This window comes from Cavia porcellus, unplaced genomic scaffold, assembly GCF_034190915.1.
Source record: "Cavia porcellus strain 051 isolate PalLab524CR breed Dunkin Hartley unplaced genomic scaffold, mCavPor4.1 scaffold_14, whole genome shotgun sequence".
In the NCBI taxonomy this organism is placed as follows: Eukaryota; Metazoa; Chordata; class Mammalia; order Rodentia; family Caviidae; genus Cavia; species Cavia porcellus.
The window spans coordinates 20,980,132-20,996,784 of NW_026947497.1; the positions used below are offsets into that span (position 1 = coordinate 20,980,132).

Consider the following 16,653-nt stretch of genomic DNA (forward strand, 5'->3'; position numbering starts at 1 on the left):
TTTTTATTCTGGGGCTCTTTTGCTAAGCAAGTAAAAATTTTTAACAGTTGCCTCATGAGTGTAGTTTATTTTTCTGTTGCCATCAGAAATGGTCAGTGTCCAGTGATTGGGGCTGGGAACAGGGAGGGCCTTTTGGTACTGAAGGTTTGTCTAGTCAGGAATCATTCTGAAATTTCCTTCCACTTAGTTGCTCACATGGCTCTGGTCTTCCACCTGATTTGATGTGAGTGAAGTCCAGTGCCTGTTTCAATTTCTGCATGGAAGCAAGGGCCTTTGTGACCTTGGCTTTACCAGCTTTTGGGCCTGGAAGGGCATAACCTGTGTTCATGCTGTGGGTCACTGCTGTGAGTGAGACTTTGAAGAAGTGGACAGTTCTAAACAAGTAACCTGTTGTTATCAGAGTACACAGGGTGATCGTGGCTCTGTGTAGATCCTGATGATTCTGTTGGATGAATCTAGGTAGCCAATTATGTATATTGCTTGAATAACTACTTTTTTCACAGAAGCTTGAATTAATCTGAGTTTAGAATACTTTCACTTGTCAGGATGACATTTGCTTGTGTGTTGTGTTTGATAACAGAGCAGGATACTCTCCTTCCACCTCTGAAGCTGTCCTTGTCTTCCAAAGAGTCAAGGGCTTGTCGGTGTCCAGCTTATCAGTGGTTCTAACCCATCTTGGGCCCCTCAGCAAGCAGTCGTGTCTTTCCATTCTCCTCAGCACTGAGTCTTCCATTTCCTGGACTGTCTCCTGCTTGCCTTCCATACCTTTATGCTTCATCTTTCCCAGTTCCTCTTCTTTGTCTCACTCTGTGATTTTGGAGTGTTCAGGCCTGACCCGGCCTGCTGGATCAGAACTTTGAGGGAAGGTGGTGGCCAAGGGGTGTGCCTGAGAATTCTACCCAGGATGCACTGCTCTCCTCCCTCCTGATCACCAGGCTCAGTTCCCAACGCTGTTCTGCCTCCTTTGCCCTCCTACCACCCAGCTCTGGTCTTTCATCCAGCCCAGTCCGCTTAAAACCATTCCCCAGGGAATCCCGGGTGCCAGGCGGGACCACTCACACTTGCCACCTGCTGGAACAACATCCCGAGGGGTTAGGGTTTGTTGTTCTTTCTTATATGACTTCTACAACTACTGGGAGGGTGGAGGAGGAAACAAATGGTAAATTCTGTGGCAGAGTTCTGCATTAACAGTCAAAGTAGAAATCCTCTGCGGGTGCCTTTAGACGATGACAGGGCTGGCAGAGAGTGCCCTAAATGAGACTACCCATGGCATGTTAAAAAAACTGTGTGGCATTCATTGACTGTTGATTATTGCAGAACTAGGTCAGTTGGAGGTCAGGGAGGAAGGGAAGGGGGAAAGCTGTGCACTTAGAGATGTAATAAGCAGTTCTCCCCAGCCACAGGAAATCCCTAGGGAAAAGGCAGAGCTTTAAAAGGCATGCTCTGGAAATTTTCTTTATAAAATTATCAGGAGGTAGATCATTGCCCTGTTCACACTTTGGGTATGAGACAATACGGATGTTGTAGGAAAAGAATCCATTGTGAGAAAGCAGTTAAAATAATTGCATATGGAGAGATTTGGGTCACTGCTGGCCAGGCTTGGCTGTGGGAGTTGAATCCGTTTTAAAACTTGAGAAAGGAGTATTTGATCTGACAGAGAAAGGATGTTGCATGTGCCCAGCTTCGCTCTCCTTCTCACCCCCCTCCCCTCCCCAGGTTGATGACCTGAGGATCCCCAGGGAGCTGTCGCTTCCTCTCAGGAGCTCCCAGTTGCAGCTGGGGGAGAGGCTTGTTTCTCCAGCTGTCTAACCTTTAGTTTTATCTGCCTCTTGTTGACCTCTTAGTTTTATAATGAGTCAGTTTATTTGCTTGTGCAAATTGAGTTTTCTTAGAGAGAAATATAACAGAGCTAGAAAGAGGCCAATGTTTTGATTGTTTCCTCTTCAGAAGGAAACAGTTATGGGGCCGGGCACTGCTGGGGCTGTTCATTCGATGACAGTCCCTGTTGTTGGTTTATTTTAATTCCATGTACTGAACTCTGCTGGGCAGAGAAATACCGTCTTCCTTGTCAGAGGCAGAAATATCTGCAGAGTTTACAAGCTAATTACTTCTCGATTCCTCAGAGTTCTAAGAATTTGCTTAGCAACTGGCCTGACCAGTCTCTTCCTGCTGCACCCCTCAACCTGCCCATGCTTACTGGTGGGGGAGATGGAGTAGCTTTCCAACTAAACAAGCATTTTGTGAAAATGGTGCCAGTCTTTTCCTCGATGGGACCTGAGCCTGTAACCCAGTCCAACACAACGAGGGAGAACAAGCCAAAAAAAACCTTTTTAAGAAACAACACAGGCAGTAGGAAATCATACTGGTCAGGGCTTGTTTTCCTGGCGCAGGGCCTCATTCCAACCTGTTGCAATCAGCTCAGGAGTGTCTATAGGGACACCCTGGTGCAGGGGCCCTGTAGAGGAAAGGAACTTTTACATTTCTGTTTGACTGGGCTCCCTGCCAAAGGCTAAGTTCAAAGTGCAGTTTCCAGTAATTTGCTGGGACTTCTCTTTGGGCTTGATAGGCCAGGACAGAAGCCTGTAAGCCCGAGTAATATTTCCTGATTTCTGTCATTTCTTAAGACGAGAAGGAAGGTCACCGGGGGACTCAGGGCTGGAGAACTTTGGCTGGCTCTGAGTTCAGGCCTCTCTGCCTTCTGTTATCCCTAGCCCTTTCTGTTTGATCCTGTTCAGGGCCATGGGGAGTCTGGCTCCAGGGTGCACCACATGTGTCCCTTCTCAGAGCAAATGTGAGGTGCCCGTTGCATGCAGCCAGCGAAGCCTCTTCTGATTTACTGCGTGTTAGCATTATTTGGAGCTATAAAGTTGTCGGGGAATGGCAATATGCTCTTGTTTTCTCATATCTGTAGGATGAAAGTGAACACTTTTATAATCCCTCTCTCCTCACCACATTTAGTTCCCCGGTGTTAAACATGTGGGCTTGATTAAAGGGGAAAAAGAGCTACAAGGAGAAATTGGGTTTTACATTCCTGTCTACAGATCCTCGTTCCCCAGCCACCCCTTCCCAGAGCGTGGGGGCAGGGTCACACTCTTGTCATTTTATATTGGCATCCTCCTCTCCTTCTTTGGGTCCTTCAGAGGGTTTGATACACCGTCATCACAAAGGAATCTGAATCTCACTTCAAAGAACTGTTTGGTGAAAGTTAGGTGTAGTTTCTGTCAGGTTGGAGCCTCACGAGTGTGGTGTCTTATTATCTGATTGCAACTCACTCACTGCAAGAAAGAATTTTGTTCCGAAAATGTTTCCTGGAGAGTTATTCTTGATGTGGGAAAGACCTACTCTGAAGAGGCACTCGACCTAGAGGAGAGAAAATAGAAGTTGCAGGTGTCACCTTGCAACCTGCTAGGTTCTTTAGGCCTGTCATCAAGTTGCAATCACCTTTATTGCAGTCACCTGTACCTCGAATATCATGACAGCCGGAGAAACAACCCCCAGGGACTCACAAAAGGTGAAAGGGCACGGAGACAGCTTGTGGGAGTTATCTACCCTTCCTTCCTCACAAAGTTCCTTTGCCTGCTTCCAAGTTCCCCAAAACATGCATCTTTTCATTTGCTAATTTGCTTCTAAAAGACCAATTCTGTCCCCTCACCGCTTTTTCTCCATTATGGAAACTGAATTATAGCAATTTAGCCTTATAACATAATTCTGCCACAATAAGGCAGTTTGGGCCAGGGTGGTACCCGTGTGCTCGTGGGTGGGAGTGAGGAGCAGATAATTTACTACAGCAGAATTTTTCTGCATTTGTTTAAGAAAAGTTAGCGAGCAGCCATGTTAGAATGAAGCTGTGTTTCAATATTTTTATTTTAGGGTTGGTGACATTGGAAACCTATCTAAATGTGTATCTGTATGATGCCAAATAAACTTATTAAAAGTTTTTAAAAAGACAAAAGACTTGTTGGTTTGATGGGCTTAGATCACACAAATAACAGTTTGAGTACTCGCTCCCTTCTTTACATTTGATTTTTAAAAAACTTACATGAATGAATTGGTCATTTGTTTTTATACTGGGGTATTTAAAAAGTCTCAGAGTTCTCAGTTGTCTTTAGTTACAGTAAACACACACATACACTCGCACGCACGCATGCACACAACTTGTGACAAATTGCTTATAAGACCAGGTACCTACTTAACTCTGTAGGTAAGTCTCAAAGAAATGAAGAGGAAAGAACGGAGAATTTTAGCATTTTTGTTGTTCACACTATGGTGAAATGAAGTCATCTACGTTTGTGAATGAAGCTGGTGTTCCGGTCATCAGAGAGCTTCCTCAAGACAGAGCATGTACTTCCCAACACATCTGATTATTTATTATATCTCTCTATGCAAAAGAAGATGGATATCTGCAAGAAAGTCTGATATTAAGATTGTTTGAAAGCAGGTGTTACTGCCACCTTTTTTCTGTGTGCTCGTGACTGGGAGATGCCCCTTCTCTCCTGCATTCATATTAGGCCTTTGGCACCTAGGGCAATAACATTGGAGTCCATCTACTTGTGAGGCATCTCAGAGGCCTGTGTTAGGTGTAATCTGCAATCTCCATGAGGCCCAAAGCTCTTAAGTTCCTTCTCCCTTTCCTTCTCTTCCTTCCTTCCTTCCTTCCTTCCTTCCTTTTCTTCCTCCCTCTCTTGTTTACTTTTTGGTGCTGGAGGTTGAACTAAGGGCCTTTACATTGAATTACCTCTCTAGCCCTTTGAAATTTTTTTAAAAAATATTTGAAACAGAGTCTCACAAAGTTGCTGAATGTCTTAGGGTAGTTTTGAACTTGGGGTCCTCTTGTCTCAGTCTCAGGGTTACAGATGTTCACTGAAGTTTCATAGCTAGTCAAAGGTTGGTCCTGAGCATTGGAGTTGGCTTCTTATGCAGGGAATACAGTGCCCAGCTGCCTCAGCACGGCCAGCTCAGAATGCTGCTGCCGCTCCACACACATCCTGCCAGGCAGAGCTGTGACTCTTGTCAAAGTGGGCAACATTTGGCTCCTCTGTGAAAAGTGGATTCTGAACAAACCCACCTGAGCAGCTGATGAAAGTGACAAATGAAGGCTCAAAAGAACGGAAATTCTGGGTGAGCACAATTTTCCTTCAATTTGAAATCCTGTATTTTTAACTTCATTGTTAAGAGGCCTGAAGAATCACTTGACTTTTCAAACATGCTTTCACATATATTAAGGAGATATTATAGATATGCTGAGTTTGTTTATTTAATTATCATTTATTTTGTGGGGCTGGGGATGGAATCCATGGCCTGGAGCTTGCTAGACAAGCGCTCTACCACTGAGCGACATCCCTGGCCCTGGCAGCTTACTTTTCAATGAACTTCTTGGATTTATGCCTTCTTCTTCTTCTTCTTCTTCTTCTTCTTCTCCTCCTCCTCCTCCTCCTCCTCCTCTTCCTCCTCCTCCTCATTCTTCTTCTTCTTCTTCTTGTTATGCTTAAGGTGTATTGGAAAATGTTTCTTAGACTATCATACTGTAAGAATTCAAAAATATTTCTGAACTGCTCAGGACTATCATAGATTTTCAGCACTGAAATGAATAGTATCGAGAAGAATGACAGTGATATATTTACAGTACTGAGAAATGGGTATGCCTTAATTAGCACAGCTTAGAAGTGAAAGCCTTAGGAGGAGTGGGAGTTGCCCAGTGGTAGACTCATGCCTGTTAGCATGTGTGAGGCCCCTGGGTTCAATCCCCAGCACTGGAAGCAAGAAAAGAGCAGTCGGAGGCAATATTCACAGTGCCAAGCCTTCCTCCCTGTAGGAGAGGGCTCTCTCCCCCACACGCTCTCTTTCGGGTATGAGTGGAGCTTTTTTGCCTCCTCCTCTTCTTCCCCTTCTTTCTCTCCTCCTTTTTTCTTTTTCTTTCTTTCTTTCCTCCCTCCCCCATTCTCTCCCTTCTTCCTTTCTTACCCTCCCCCTCTGTTCTTTCTTCTTTCTCTTCATCTTCTCTTTCTTTTCCTTTTTTCTTTTCTTTCTTTCTTTCTTTCTTTCTTTCTTTCTTTCTTTCTTTCAGTACTGAGGTTGAATCCAGGGCGAGGGACTACTGAGCAACATTTTCAGCCCTTCTAACTATTTATTTTGAGACGTGATTTTGCTACATTGTTCAAGCAGGACTCAGACTTGCAATCTTCCTCCTCAGGCAAGTCCTGGGATTGCAGGCATGTGCCACCACCTAAGTCTCCTTCCTTCTGTGACTGAGATTCTCCTTCTCAAGTTATTATCCCTCCTTACCTCATTCTCACTCTCCTTTTTTGTTTGCATTCTTTCCATTTTAATGATCTCAAAGTCAAGATGACAACTAGGTAGGAAAGAGGAACTAACATATAATAGATATCTTCTCTGTTTTTCATATATTATCAGACTGAATTCTCACAGTGCTCTTTGAAATGAAGCCCTGAAAACACTTTATTTTGCAAAAGGAGCTCAGAAGTATTAAGAAACTTGCTGTAAACCATCCAGCAAAACAGTAGAGGAGTCATATCCAGGTTTATGTAGCTCTGAGGATGGAGCTTTTGCTATTCTTAGGCAACTGGATTTCTACTGGTTTGTATTTTGGTGAAGGCGATTTTGTTATCTTCTTTCTCTCAAGGTCTGACCACATCGCTTCCATTCTAACGAGTTTTCCTCACACACTAAGAAACAGGATTGAATTATGGAATGAAGCTATTGCATAGTGTAGGACACATCTGATTACGTTTTCCTCTCTGTGCATTATAGAGTTTAAGGATCATCCATGTCTTGGATGCATTTCTGGAAAAGGTACTCTTCTAATGCATCGCCTGAGTCCTTATTTTCAAAATAACTGTAGGATATCTTAGCCAAAAAGCTATGCATCTTGGTTATAATTTTAAATTTATCACTGTGCTATCCTTGTGAAAACGTCCAACTCAATATTTTTCTCCTTCCACTCTCCCTCCAAATGTTTAAGACCACCATTACCTACTAACTGTGGACTGAAATAGCAAGCCATTAGAATGTCTGCATTAACATCCAAAACATACTAGTTTTCTTCCAGGATTCCCGTATCTATTATTGTGAAAACATTTAACTTTTAAAACTCAAATGGTTTTCCCAAGCCAATTCTCTAATCACGGACATAAATTGCACTCCATTAAGGAGAGGAAACCAGGCAGTATGACTAAAGTTAGGAATATGATCAAATTTCAAGGGAGGAAAAAAAAGAAAAAAGATTAGGCATGGAATTCTTTCCATTGCTTTTGCTTGTGAAACACAGTTAAAATAAAAGTCCGCTTTCCTGCACACATAAAGTGTGCAGACCTTGAAAGCGAGAGCTTAGGTTTGAATGTGGGTGCTGTCATTTGCTCACTGACTTGGTTGGTTGCACAGAGGTTGTCTAAAGACTGTTCCATTTTTCCTTAGAATGGCGAGAGAGGCTGGGGGCCGGGCAGGACTGGTAAGAGCCAGCAAGATGCCTTCCCTCTTTCTGTAGCTTAGGGTGATTGGAAATTATGCAGTTGCATCTTCTCCCTTGAAATGCTTTCTACATATTTGTGAGTCTTCTAAATAATGATTATCAAGAACTGGTGAGATACGGGCAGGGTATGAACAAGGTTGGGGATGTGCGTGTCCGGGCCCATGGGTGGTAGATTGGTGGTATTCTTTTGATTACTACTCTTGAAAATGCCTCAACTTCTCAAGGGTTGCTTTTCTTTTTTTTGGTACCGGGGATTGAACTCACGACCTCGCGCTTGCCAGGCAGGAGCTTATGCCACTGAGCTAAGTTCCCAGCCCAAGAGTTGCTTTTTAATGTTTATCAAGACTTTTCTTTATTGGTGCCTTTTTCACCCCATTACACTTGTTTTCTTGCTTTTTTTTTTTAAACTTAGTTTTGTTCAACTATCTTTTAAACATGTTAACTCTTTTGCTATCTGTAGTAAGAACATGAGACCGCTCTGTTCTCACCTCACCAACAAATAGCAAGTGTGTTTCTTTCTTTTTAGAATGCTTGGTGAGATGTACATGCTTGATCTCATGGGAATATACAAATATACATGTACCCCTATTAAAGTATACAAAATGACATAAAGTAATTTTTATGTTTACCTTATAACTGATTTACATGTATGTTTAATTTAGCTGAGAAAGAAGAATTTTTTAGGTTTTTCTAGTAAGTCAGAAGAGAAAGACAAGAACAACTTACTTTTAAAAACTTACTTTAAAAAAATCTATATTTTCATTTTGGCAGAAAATGAGAATTATGAGAAATGCATCTTTTGAAAGCAAAGTAGCATTAATTGTTAAAATTAAAAATATACATAATCTTACAATTTAGCAATCTCATGCATGAGAATCTGTACTATGAAAAACTAAAGTTGCTACCAAGTGGCTGTTACATTACTCTACTTAACTCTCTTCAAATGACCATTATCTCCTGCATTTTTGCTATTCATATGTTGATTTACCTGTTGATTCACTAATTCATTTCTTGCCTTCTCCCACCAGACTGGGCGCTCTGTGAAAGCGAGGACCTCATCTGACTCCTTTGCCACTGAACCACAGCATCCTGAATAGTCCTTGGCGCTGAGTAGGCACACAGATTTGTTGAATTCAAGAAATAAAAGCACACATAGACTGGAAGTATATTCAAGGGTACTTAATACTGCAGTGGCACAGGACTGGATTCTCAGAAAACGACCATGACCGAGAACTGGTTGGTTGCTCCGCCCCTCACGTGGGTTTAATGGCAGGGATTTAGCCTCAGATGCGTATGCTTATCTTGAAATATACTGAACAGCTTTGGGAAGTGTGCTTAGACTCTGTGCCTTAGTGTTTCTTAGCTATTAAATGAAGACAATAGCGAAACCAATCTCATAATAACTCAGGCAGCATATCTGGGAATAATGCCTGGCACATAATAGGTACTCAGTAAATACTGGTTGGTATTATTTCACAGCATAGTAAAGAGAATGGCTCACGGGACATTTAACTTGGAGGCATTTTCAGGATGAATAATTCAGGGATTAAAATGCGATGCATACAAATGCATGTAATGGGTACTACTTTTGTAAATCAAACAATAATAAAAATCTAATGTACGTTTCTGCTTAATATGTTTGTGACGATATAAAATTATGAATGATATACATGAAGCATGAAAGTTAGGTGTGAGAAATCAAGATTGAGGAGTGGAAAAGAGGAAAAGGGAAAGTTGAGAACAAAATGACCACTATACTCATTTACCAACACATAGCTCTGATTAAAGTTACAAAATGTGTGTATAGCTACACAGTGATATCTCTAACCTATTAATGGTGGTTGTATTAGAGGTGTTGAGATTTCAGGTATATTTCTGTCTTTATACTTCAGTGTATTTGAATTTCTGACAAAAATCTCCTGGTTTATATAATCAAGAAAACCAATAAAGTGTTTCTACAGTGGGAGAAAAGAAAAAAGCGATCTCTACTCCTGTAACTCTCTGTTGAATGAAGGAAGCTTGGATAGGCCTTTCTTTTGGAAACTTCTGGCCTTTGAAGTTGTCAGAAACAGTTTCATAAGGAGTACTTGGCCCCGTGGTCTGAGTACAAGCTGAATTTATTTTACAGCAAATCACATGCCTGCACTCTCAGTCTTCGCCTGTTTTGAAAGGTGAACTCAAATCTAAGGGATTATATGAACCAGAGATACTGTAAACACAGAAAAATAGATCACATAATTCTTGAAAATGTGAAGGAGGGGCCTATCTACAGATAATCCAGCCACTGGGAGCTGTGTTAGAAATTTTCATAAAATACCACGTATGCCAAAGCCTTGTTCACAGACCTCCGTTCTCTTTGCATTCCTTGTAAGATAAGGCTGGGGGGTGTAGCTCAGTGCTAGTGTGTATCTGCGGCCCTCGTTAGATCCCCAGCACCACTGCAACCTGAAGATAAAAGTGATGAGGTTGCTCTTCAGAACCTTCTATACCTTGCTCAGTCTGCCCACCACTGGTTCTGTACACTTTTTTCCTCTTCTTTAGTCAGTGCAGACACCCCAGTGGCCACTAACCACCTCTCTTCACCTTGTTCATGCCTTTCCCCCTCCTTTCCCTTCCTTGTCCCTGAAGTCTTGGCTCCAGCCCATGTCCACTGAAAGAATTTGTGAAATATCCTGGTCCTCAGGGACTTCTCACTCCTTACCCTGCTTCTTCTACCAAGTTTGCCACCAGGTGTGTGCATGCCTCACAGTCTGGAACTTTCTGTGTGCTCCATGAAATAATCACCCGTCTTGAGATGCCAATTTTTCTCAATTTGTCAATTGGCGAACTCCTTGAACTACTTCAGTTTGGCAAATTGGAGGATAAAGTTTGTACCTTTTCTTTCTCTTATTTCCACACTTCCTAAAATGTTGCCTGGATATGGTTGGCATGCTGTAAATATTTTCTGATTGGTAGATATTTATAGGTATTTTCTTGAAAACCCAAGGTATGTAGTAATGCTATAATTAGAGTGTGTGTAGGAGCTCTTACGTAGAAACCAGTTTATTTGCATATAAGCTTATCCTAGATAAGAATTCCTTGGGTAAATACAGAAAATTTCAAGAGCCTTTCAGTTCCTGAAAAATGTGTGTGCACTCAGTGATATGCGTCTCTGTTTGTCATAGGCAGAGTAAGTGAAAAATGAATATAAATGGGAGCCAGACATTTAAAGTTTTGAGAATTGGAAACTGTGACATGTTAACAAGGCTACCAATAGCTAATCCTTATGGATTTTATTTTGAACTAGTTTGTTTCAATACTTTACGTATTTTTACTTAATCCTTAAAACAACTTGTTGAGATAGACACGCTTCTTATTGGCCCTGTTTTATAGAGGCTGAAATATACCTGAGCTAGCTCCTCCTATACTTCTGAGCTTGTCTATCAATCACTTTCCTGTGGCAGAGATAAAATATCCAACACTCACAGCTTAAAGGAGGAGAGGCTTAATTTGGCTCATGGTTGTCTCAGTCCAAGGCAGAAATGTCATGGCGAAAGGTGATGGAGAAAGGAAGCTGCTTAACCTGTGACACCAAGAATAGAGAAAAGAGGGGGCTGGAGTACAAAAATACAACTTTCTGTCTTTCTGCCCACCCACCATAGCAGTGTAGCAGTGATCCACCTTTTCTAAGCAGGTCCCATCTCTGAGCTCATGAGACTGGAGGGACACTTTAGATCTAAACCATAGCTATTTCTTTAAGCTATTTAGTTGAAATGTGAATCTTTTTTTATGATTTTTGACTTGTAATTTACCTATATGGTTATATCTGTACAAAGCACAAAGCTCACACACTCAAGTGCTTTGTAAATGAGAAGCCTGTGATTCCTCTCAAAGATGACGTTTAAAAAATACTGATTCTAGGTTAAAGAAAAATTAGTGCAACTACTCCAAAAAAGATTTTAAAGGAGATAGCTTTTTAAAGAGGCTATTTACTTTTAGTCTGAGAATTCTATCACTGCCTTTCTGTGAGAATGTTTTTAAAAGCCATTGTATGCTTCCTAAAAGAAATTCGATCTCTTTTATTAATAGTTACATCTGGTTTTAAACCAAAGACAGCTTTGTTATCTATCTCATTCAAATTGTCTTGGCTGTGTGCATAATTTTACTCTGCAAGGCTGAAGATTTGCTATTGGCAAAGGGAACTTGAAATAGTTTTCTAATGTATCTAAAGGGTATTTCAAGATAGGTTTTCCAAAAATGTCAACCTCGTGTTACCTAAATTCTGAAAAGATCAAGCGATCATCCAAGGTCATACAGTTATCCCATCCAGAGGCAGGATGAGAATCTTGGGCTTTGAAGTCCAGGCACTGTGATTGCTGATAGAGTACACTAGCACAGGAGGTGGTGGTGGTGGGGTGCTTGGGAGCTGCCCCTAGGAATGATCTTGAGAAAGGAGAGCTGTCTTTTGAGAGGTGGAGATGAGGACATAAATGGAAGTCTTTCCTTTTTTGAGAACAGCAGGTAAAGTTTCTGAATGTTGAGAGTTAGAAGACTAATTGGTGTTTGTAGTCTGCTTAGCTGCTCTGGGTGGGTGATGGAAGTTGCTGGATTTATGTTATGCTTCTCTATAAAAAGAGGAAATAACAATTTCCTATGAGCCAGATTTATGGATTTGAATGCTCAGAAGCTCTGTCCGAGTTTTGCCTGCTAAATGCTTTAGCATAATGCTCATCATTACGCTGTCTAACATGTAAGTACTTACTGTATGTCAGGAATTGATTTGAGTGTCTTACATGTATAGCTTCATCTCATCCACATGACAGCCTATTGAAGTAGTAAGATTACACAACTTACTCTAATTTGGCTGATGTGAAGCTGTTCTTAAGAAACTGGCCTGGCATTCAAACCCAGGCAATTTGGCTTCAAAGTCTAATCAATTACAAAAAAATTCTAGCCAGTTTCAATTATACACACACAAAAAAGGGTGAATAGTACAATGGACAATAAACTCCATTTACCCATTTTCCACCAAAAATAAGGAATACTCACCATCAGTTCTGTTCTATCTGTATCTCTCTCTGCTTCCCAGTTTTCCCAGTGCCATCCCCAGATTATTTTCAAGAAAACACAGCCATCCTATGATAACCACAACTATTTTAGTAAATATTATTGGGGGAAAAGTTTTTTAAAAAGCATCTTCAGAGCTGATACAGTGTCTGTTTTTTCCTCCACTTTTTTTTTTTAAACAGTAGCAGGTTTGGTGATGATTGTCTAGCTCTGTGATATTCTAATTCTGTTATTTTCATCTCATTTTATTTGCTGGAATACTTTATAGCAACTATTTGGTTATCCTGCTGCACAGTTTATATAAGGAAGGCCAGGTAGATGATTTTTTAAAAAATAGTTTGAAGGAGTTGACTTCTTAACATCAGCTGAAGTCAATCACTTTGTTTCTGTATGTTGGCTTTAAGATCCAATCAATTTGTCTTTAAAATGAACTGTCACCTGGTTCCTGGTTCTTTTCTCTCTGGCATTCTTCCTCTGTGTTTTGTCTCCCACGGTGGTGAATGAGAAACTTTTCTCAGTCATGCCTTTCTGCCATGACGTTTCTACTTTGGAACCATCTGACCATGGACTGAAACCTCTGAAACTGTGAGTCAAAATAAAATCTTTTCCCTTTGTCGGTGTTATGTATTTTGTCCCAGCAACTGGAAACTGACCAAAGCATTGTCCCAGATGATAGGATTTCCTTCTTTATAGCCAAATAATAGAGCATTTTGTATATGTACCACTTTAAAAATCCTCCATCTATTGGTGGATACTTAGGTTGACCCTGCAGCTTGCCTATTGTGCATAGTACCACAGTGATCGTGGGAGTATGGATATTTCTTCAATTCCACGTCTTTTGGATACTCTCCCACTGTTGGGATCACTGGAGCATGATTTCTAATTTTTTTCTATTTCTAATTTTTCTATTTCTATTTCTATTTCTATTTCTAATTTTTTTCAAGCACCTCTCTCCTGACTTCCACAATGGCTCCACTGATTTCCATTCTCACTTATGACGTATAAGGTTTTCTTTTCTCCACAGCCTCGCTAGCACTTGATATATGTCATTTTTTGATGATGTCTTTAATTTTGTTTTAAAGTTATGTAAAATAAGTTACTTTCAGAGAAGATGACCACCTGTTTTCCCTTGTCTCATAAGTAATTTTTTTATTTTATGATTTGTTTTTGTAGAATGAAAAATGTATATGGATGTATTTTCCCAACAGCCACACTCTTAGGTAAATATTAGCTTACCATACTGATTTGTTGCCATTTTCTTAACTATACAATTCTGTTTCAGTGTTCACTCTTTTTTTTTCCTGTGTTTTTTGAGACAGGGTCTCACTAAGTGTTTCAGGCTGGCTTTGAACTCATTTTGTAACCCAGGATGACCTCAGACTTGCAGTGACTCTCTTGCTTCAGCTTCCCAAGTGCTGGGATTATAGGTATGTACCACCGTGCCCAGCTTTCAGTTTTACTCTTCAAGGGTATATGTAGCCACTAATTTTAGAAAATCATGTGCTTATCTGATACCGACATTACCAATATACCTGTATTGGTCCCCTGGTGTTGTGTCTTTATCTATTTATTTATATCACTTAAAGTATAAATCTACCCTTTTGAATTCAAGTATCAGTTTTTGCACATGACTTCCAAGTATTCATCTTCGGCTCAGGTGTCGATTATAACCACCTTGAACCCCACTGCCTCAAACAAGATGCATCATCTATATCTTGCATTCAGTGTGAGAATATCTGCCCCACTATATCCTTCTGCTTTCTACTTTATTATCATTCTTCCGTGTTTAAAGTCACTGATGCTATATTGATTTTTTAGCTCGGGGCTATCTAATTTGACAAGGTTTTCCAAATTAGATATTGATTTACCTGGGGTCATGTGAAAACCTGACATGACAAATGTAAATACCCCAAGAAAACTCTACAACACAAGCAATTTATCTTTGTGCCCTTCCCATTGAATACACTAAAGATATTAAAAGCATATTGAAAGATATTGAAGAGCCAAAGTGACTATTTGGAAGAAACATTGAATGTGTGGAATAAAGCAAATAAAATGATTTTAAATCCGCTACAATTGCATTGGACTTAAATTGAAACTGATTTGATGGCAGATGTGCTCTTAGGAGAGGGTGCTGAGGTGTGAGAGAGGCTGAAGCCACATCCCAGCAGACTCTGTGAAGGGACAGTTGTGAGGCCTTCTGGCCTCGAAACATCTCTCTTGGGAAGCTGAAGCAGGACCAGTAGTGACAGAAATAAGTCATCCAGGGTTCTGTAGGGAAGCAGTGCCACTCTGAGCGTGGGTCGAGGTATTTATTGCATGAATTGAACCTTACTTAGTTGTGGGAGGAGAGGGGAAAGCAATGCTTGCAGAGGAGAGCTGGAGGATTGGAGAAGGAGTCGCAGGATGACTGAAGCTCTGGCCCAGATGGGCAAGTCCGAGCTTGCAGAGAAATCTGAGAAGATGAAGTCATTAAGCTGATGCCTTGGACTGGGAAGGGGAGATGGTGGAGAGTCTGCAGGGTGTTACCTCTAATAATTACATCAAGCCTCTGACCAAAGGTCTGCTGATTGGGAAGAGCTAATTGTAGAAAAGACAGCCCTGGACCTGACCCAGGCCCCTTTGCTTCTTTCTGTCACTATGTCTGACAATGACACATTTTCACTCTTGTCTCAAAGCTACCCTGAACTATTTATTGGCAGCTCTAGTTACAACCTATAGGAAAAGGAAATCTGAAAAATGTAGATGCCCAACTAACTAAATTGACTACTGCACCACATTCTTACCACAGTAAGAGGCGGGACTTATGTTCTGTAAAAGGAAGAAATACAAGAATGATTTCTAATTTGTTTAAGTGTGAGCTACCCTCAAAGACTATAAGGGAATGTGTGCTTGGTGGGCAAGTTAGATTTAGGCTTGAACTTCAGGCTATATTATCATTATTTTTAGGCGAGTATCAGGTGTCTGCTTGTAACGTTAATGGATAATTAATGAGCATTTCTTCATTTGGGAAAAGCCAGATGTCTTATCCTCTTTGAGATTGCCTTTTGTAAGACTAGTAACTGAAACTTTATGTTCCTGGCTAGGATGGATGGCCTAGAGAAAAAGCTATGCCAACATCTCCAAATGACCTTGTATGTATGCACATGCATATACTCCCACCTGCATGTGTGTACTCCCACCTGCATGGGAATAGTTGTATCCGTGTGGAAACAACTACTGTTATAGAAAAAGGTCAAGGTAGTCTTAATCAGCATCCTTGGATGCCTGTCCAAATAGAACAGGCAATAGAAATAGCAGAGGCTACTGTGGACATGAGGGTTGTAAACACAGCCCAAGACTAAGTGTGTTATCTTGTATGCTTCATTTGGAGTGTGTTTCATGCCATCCCTCTGGGGGGTAAAACCAAATCCCTCCATTTATACTTTCCAGCTAGGTAGTAATGGGCCACAGAAATAGGAAGTTGGGGGAACAGTGCACCCTTTGAATTAAGGGAGCAGGTATTTACTTTCATTGGCCCTGGTGCCAGCCCAGTCCAGGGAGCTAGGTGAAGTGTCTTTGATGCTTTCACTTCATGGAAGTCCATAAATACAATTTGGTGTATTTATGGAAGTCCATAAATACAAAGGACCAAACTAGTTTGGGAGCTAACTCACCTGTAATGTCTTGATGAAGATTTTCTTCAACAGAAATGGAAGACACTCTTTTGCTCAGGTAGAAGAGCCAGCTATTAGCTTGCCTTAAACTGTTTACACTTGGAATGTGTTTGTAGTGTGTTAATAAGTCAAAAGGCCTTTGCTTTTCCTCGTTATTTCCTATAGCTTCAGACTTAACTGCTGAAAGAAGATTGGAGTTTTCTGGTTTATATATTCTCTGATGCAAATCTCCCCAAGGTGGTTAGGATTGGTGTGGGACATAAACTCTGGGGTTGGAAGGAACCTGGAGATGTCTTTCAGAAAAACACTGAAATCTTCAACAAGAGAGAGTCCTACTTAAAGATATTTTGACACATCAGAGGCTGTTAGAATTGTTCATTTTATTACTTTGATCCACATGAATTTGCTAATTTTATGTATTAAACAGGGCTAAAGATTGGCTATTTCCTATTGTTAAGCCTGTAA

At 40.8% G+C, this 16,653-nt stretch overlaps 1 long non-coding RNA gene across 5 annotated transcripts in view; it reads left to right on the plus strand.

Annotated features, from left to right (window-relative positions):
• LOC111753592 (uncharacterized) overlaps positions 1-16,653 on the plus strand; it is a 101,284-nt gene that overhangs the window by 75,309 nt on the left and 9,322 nt on the right. For all 5 annotated transcript variants that reach the window (XR_010051447.1, XR_002788365.2, XR_002788366.2 and 2 more), the window contains 2 exons: positions 8,515-13,752; positions 13,852-13,959. This is a non-coding gene — a long non-coding RNA (uncharacterized LOC111753592). The remainder of the gene's footprint in view (positions 1-8,514; positions 13,753-13,851; positions 13,960-16,653) is intronic.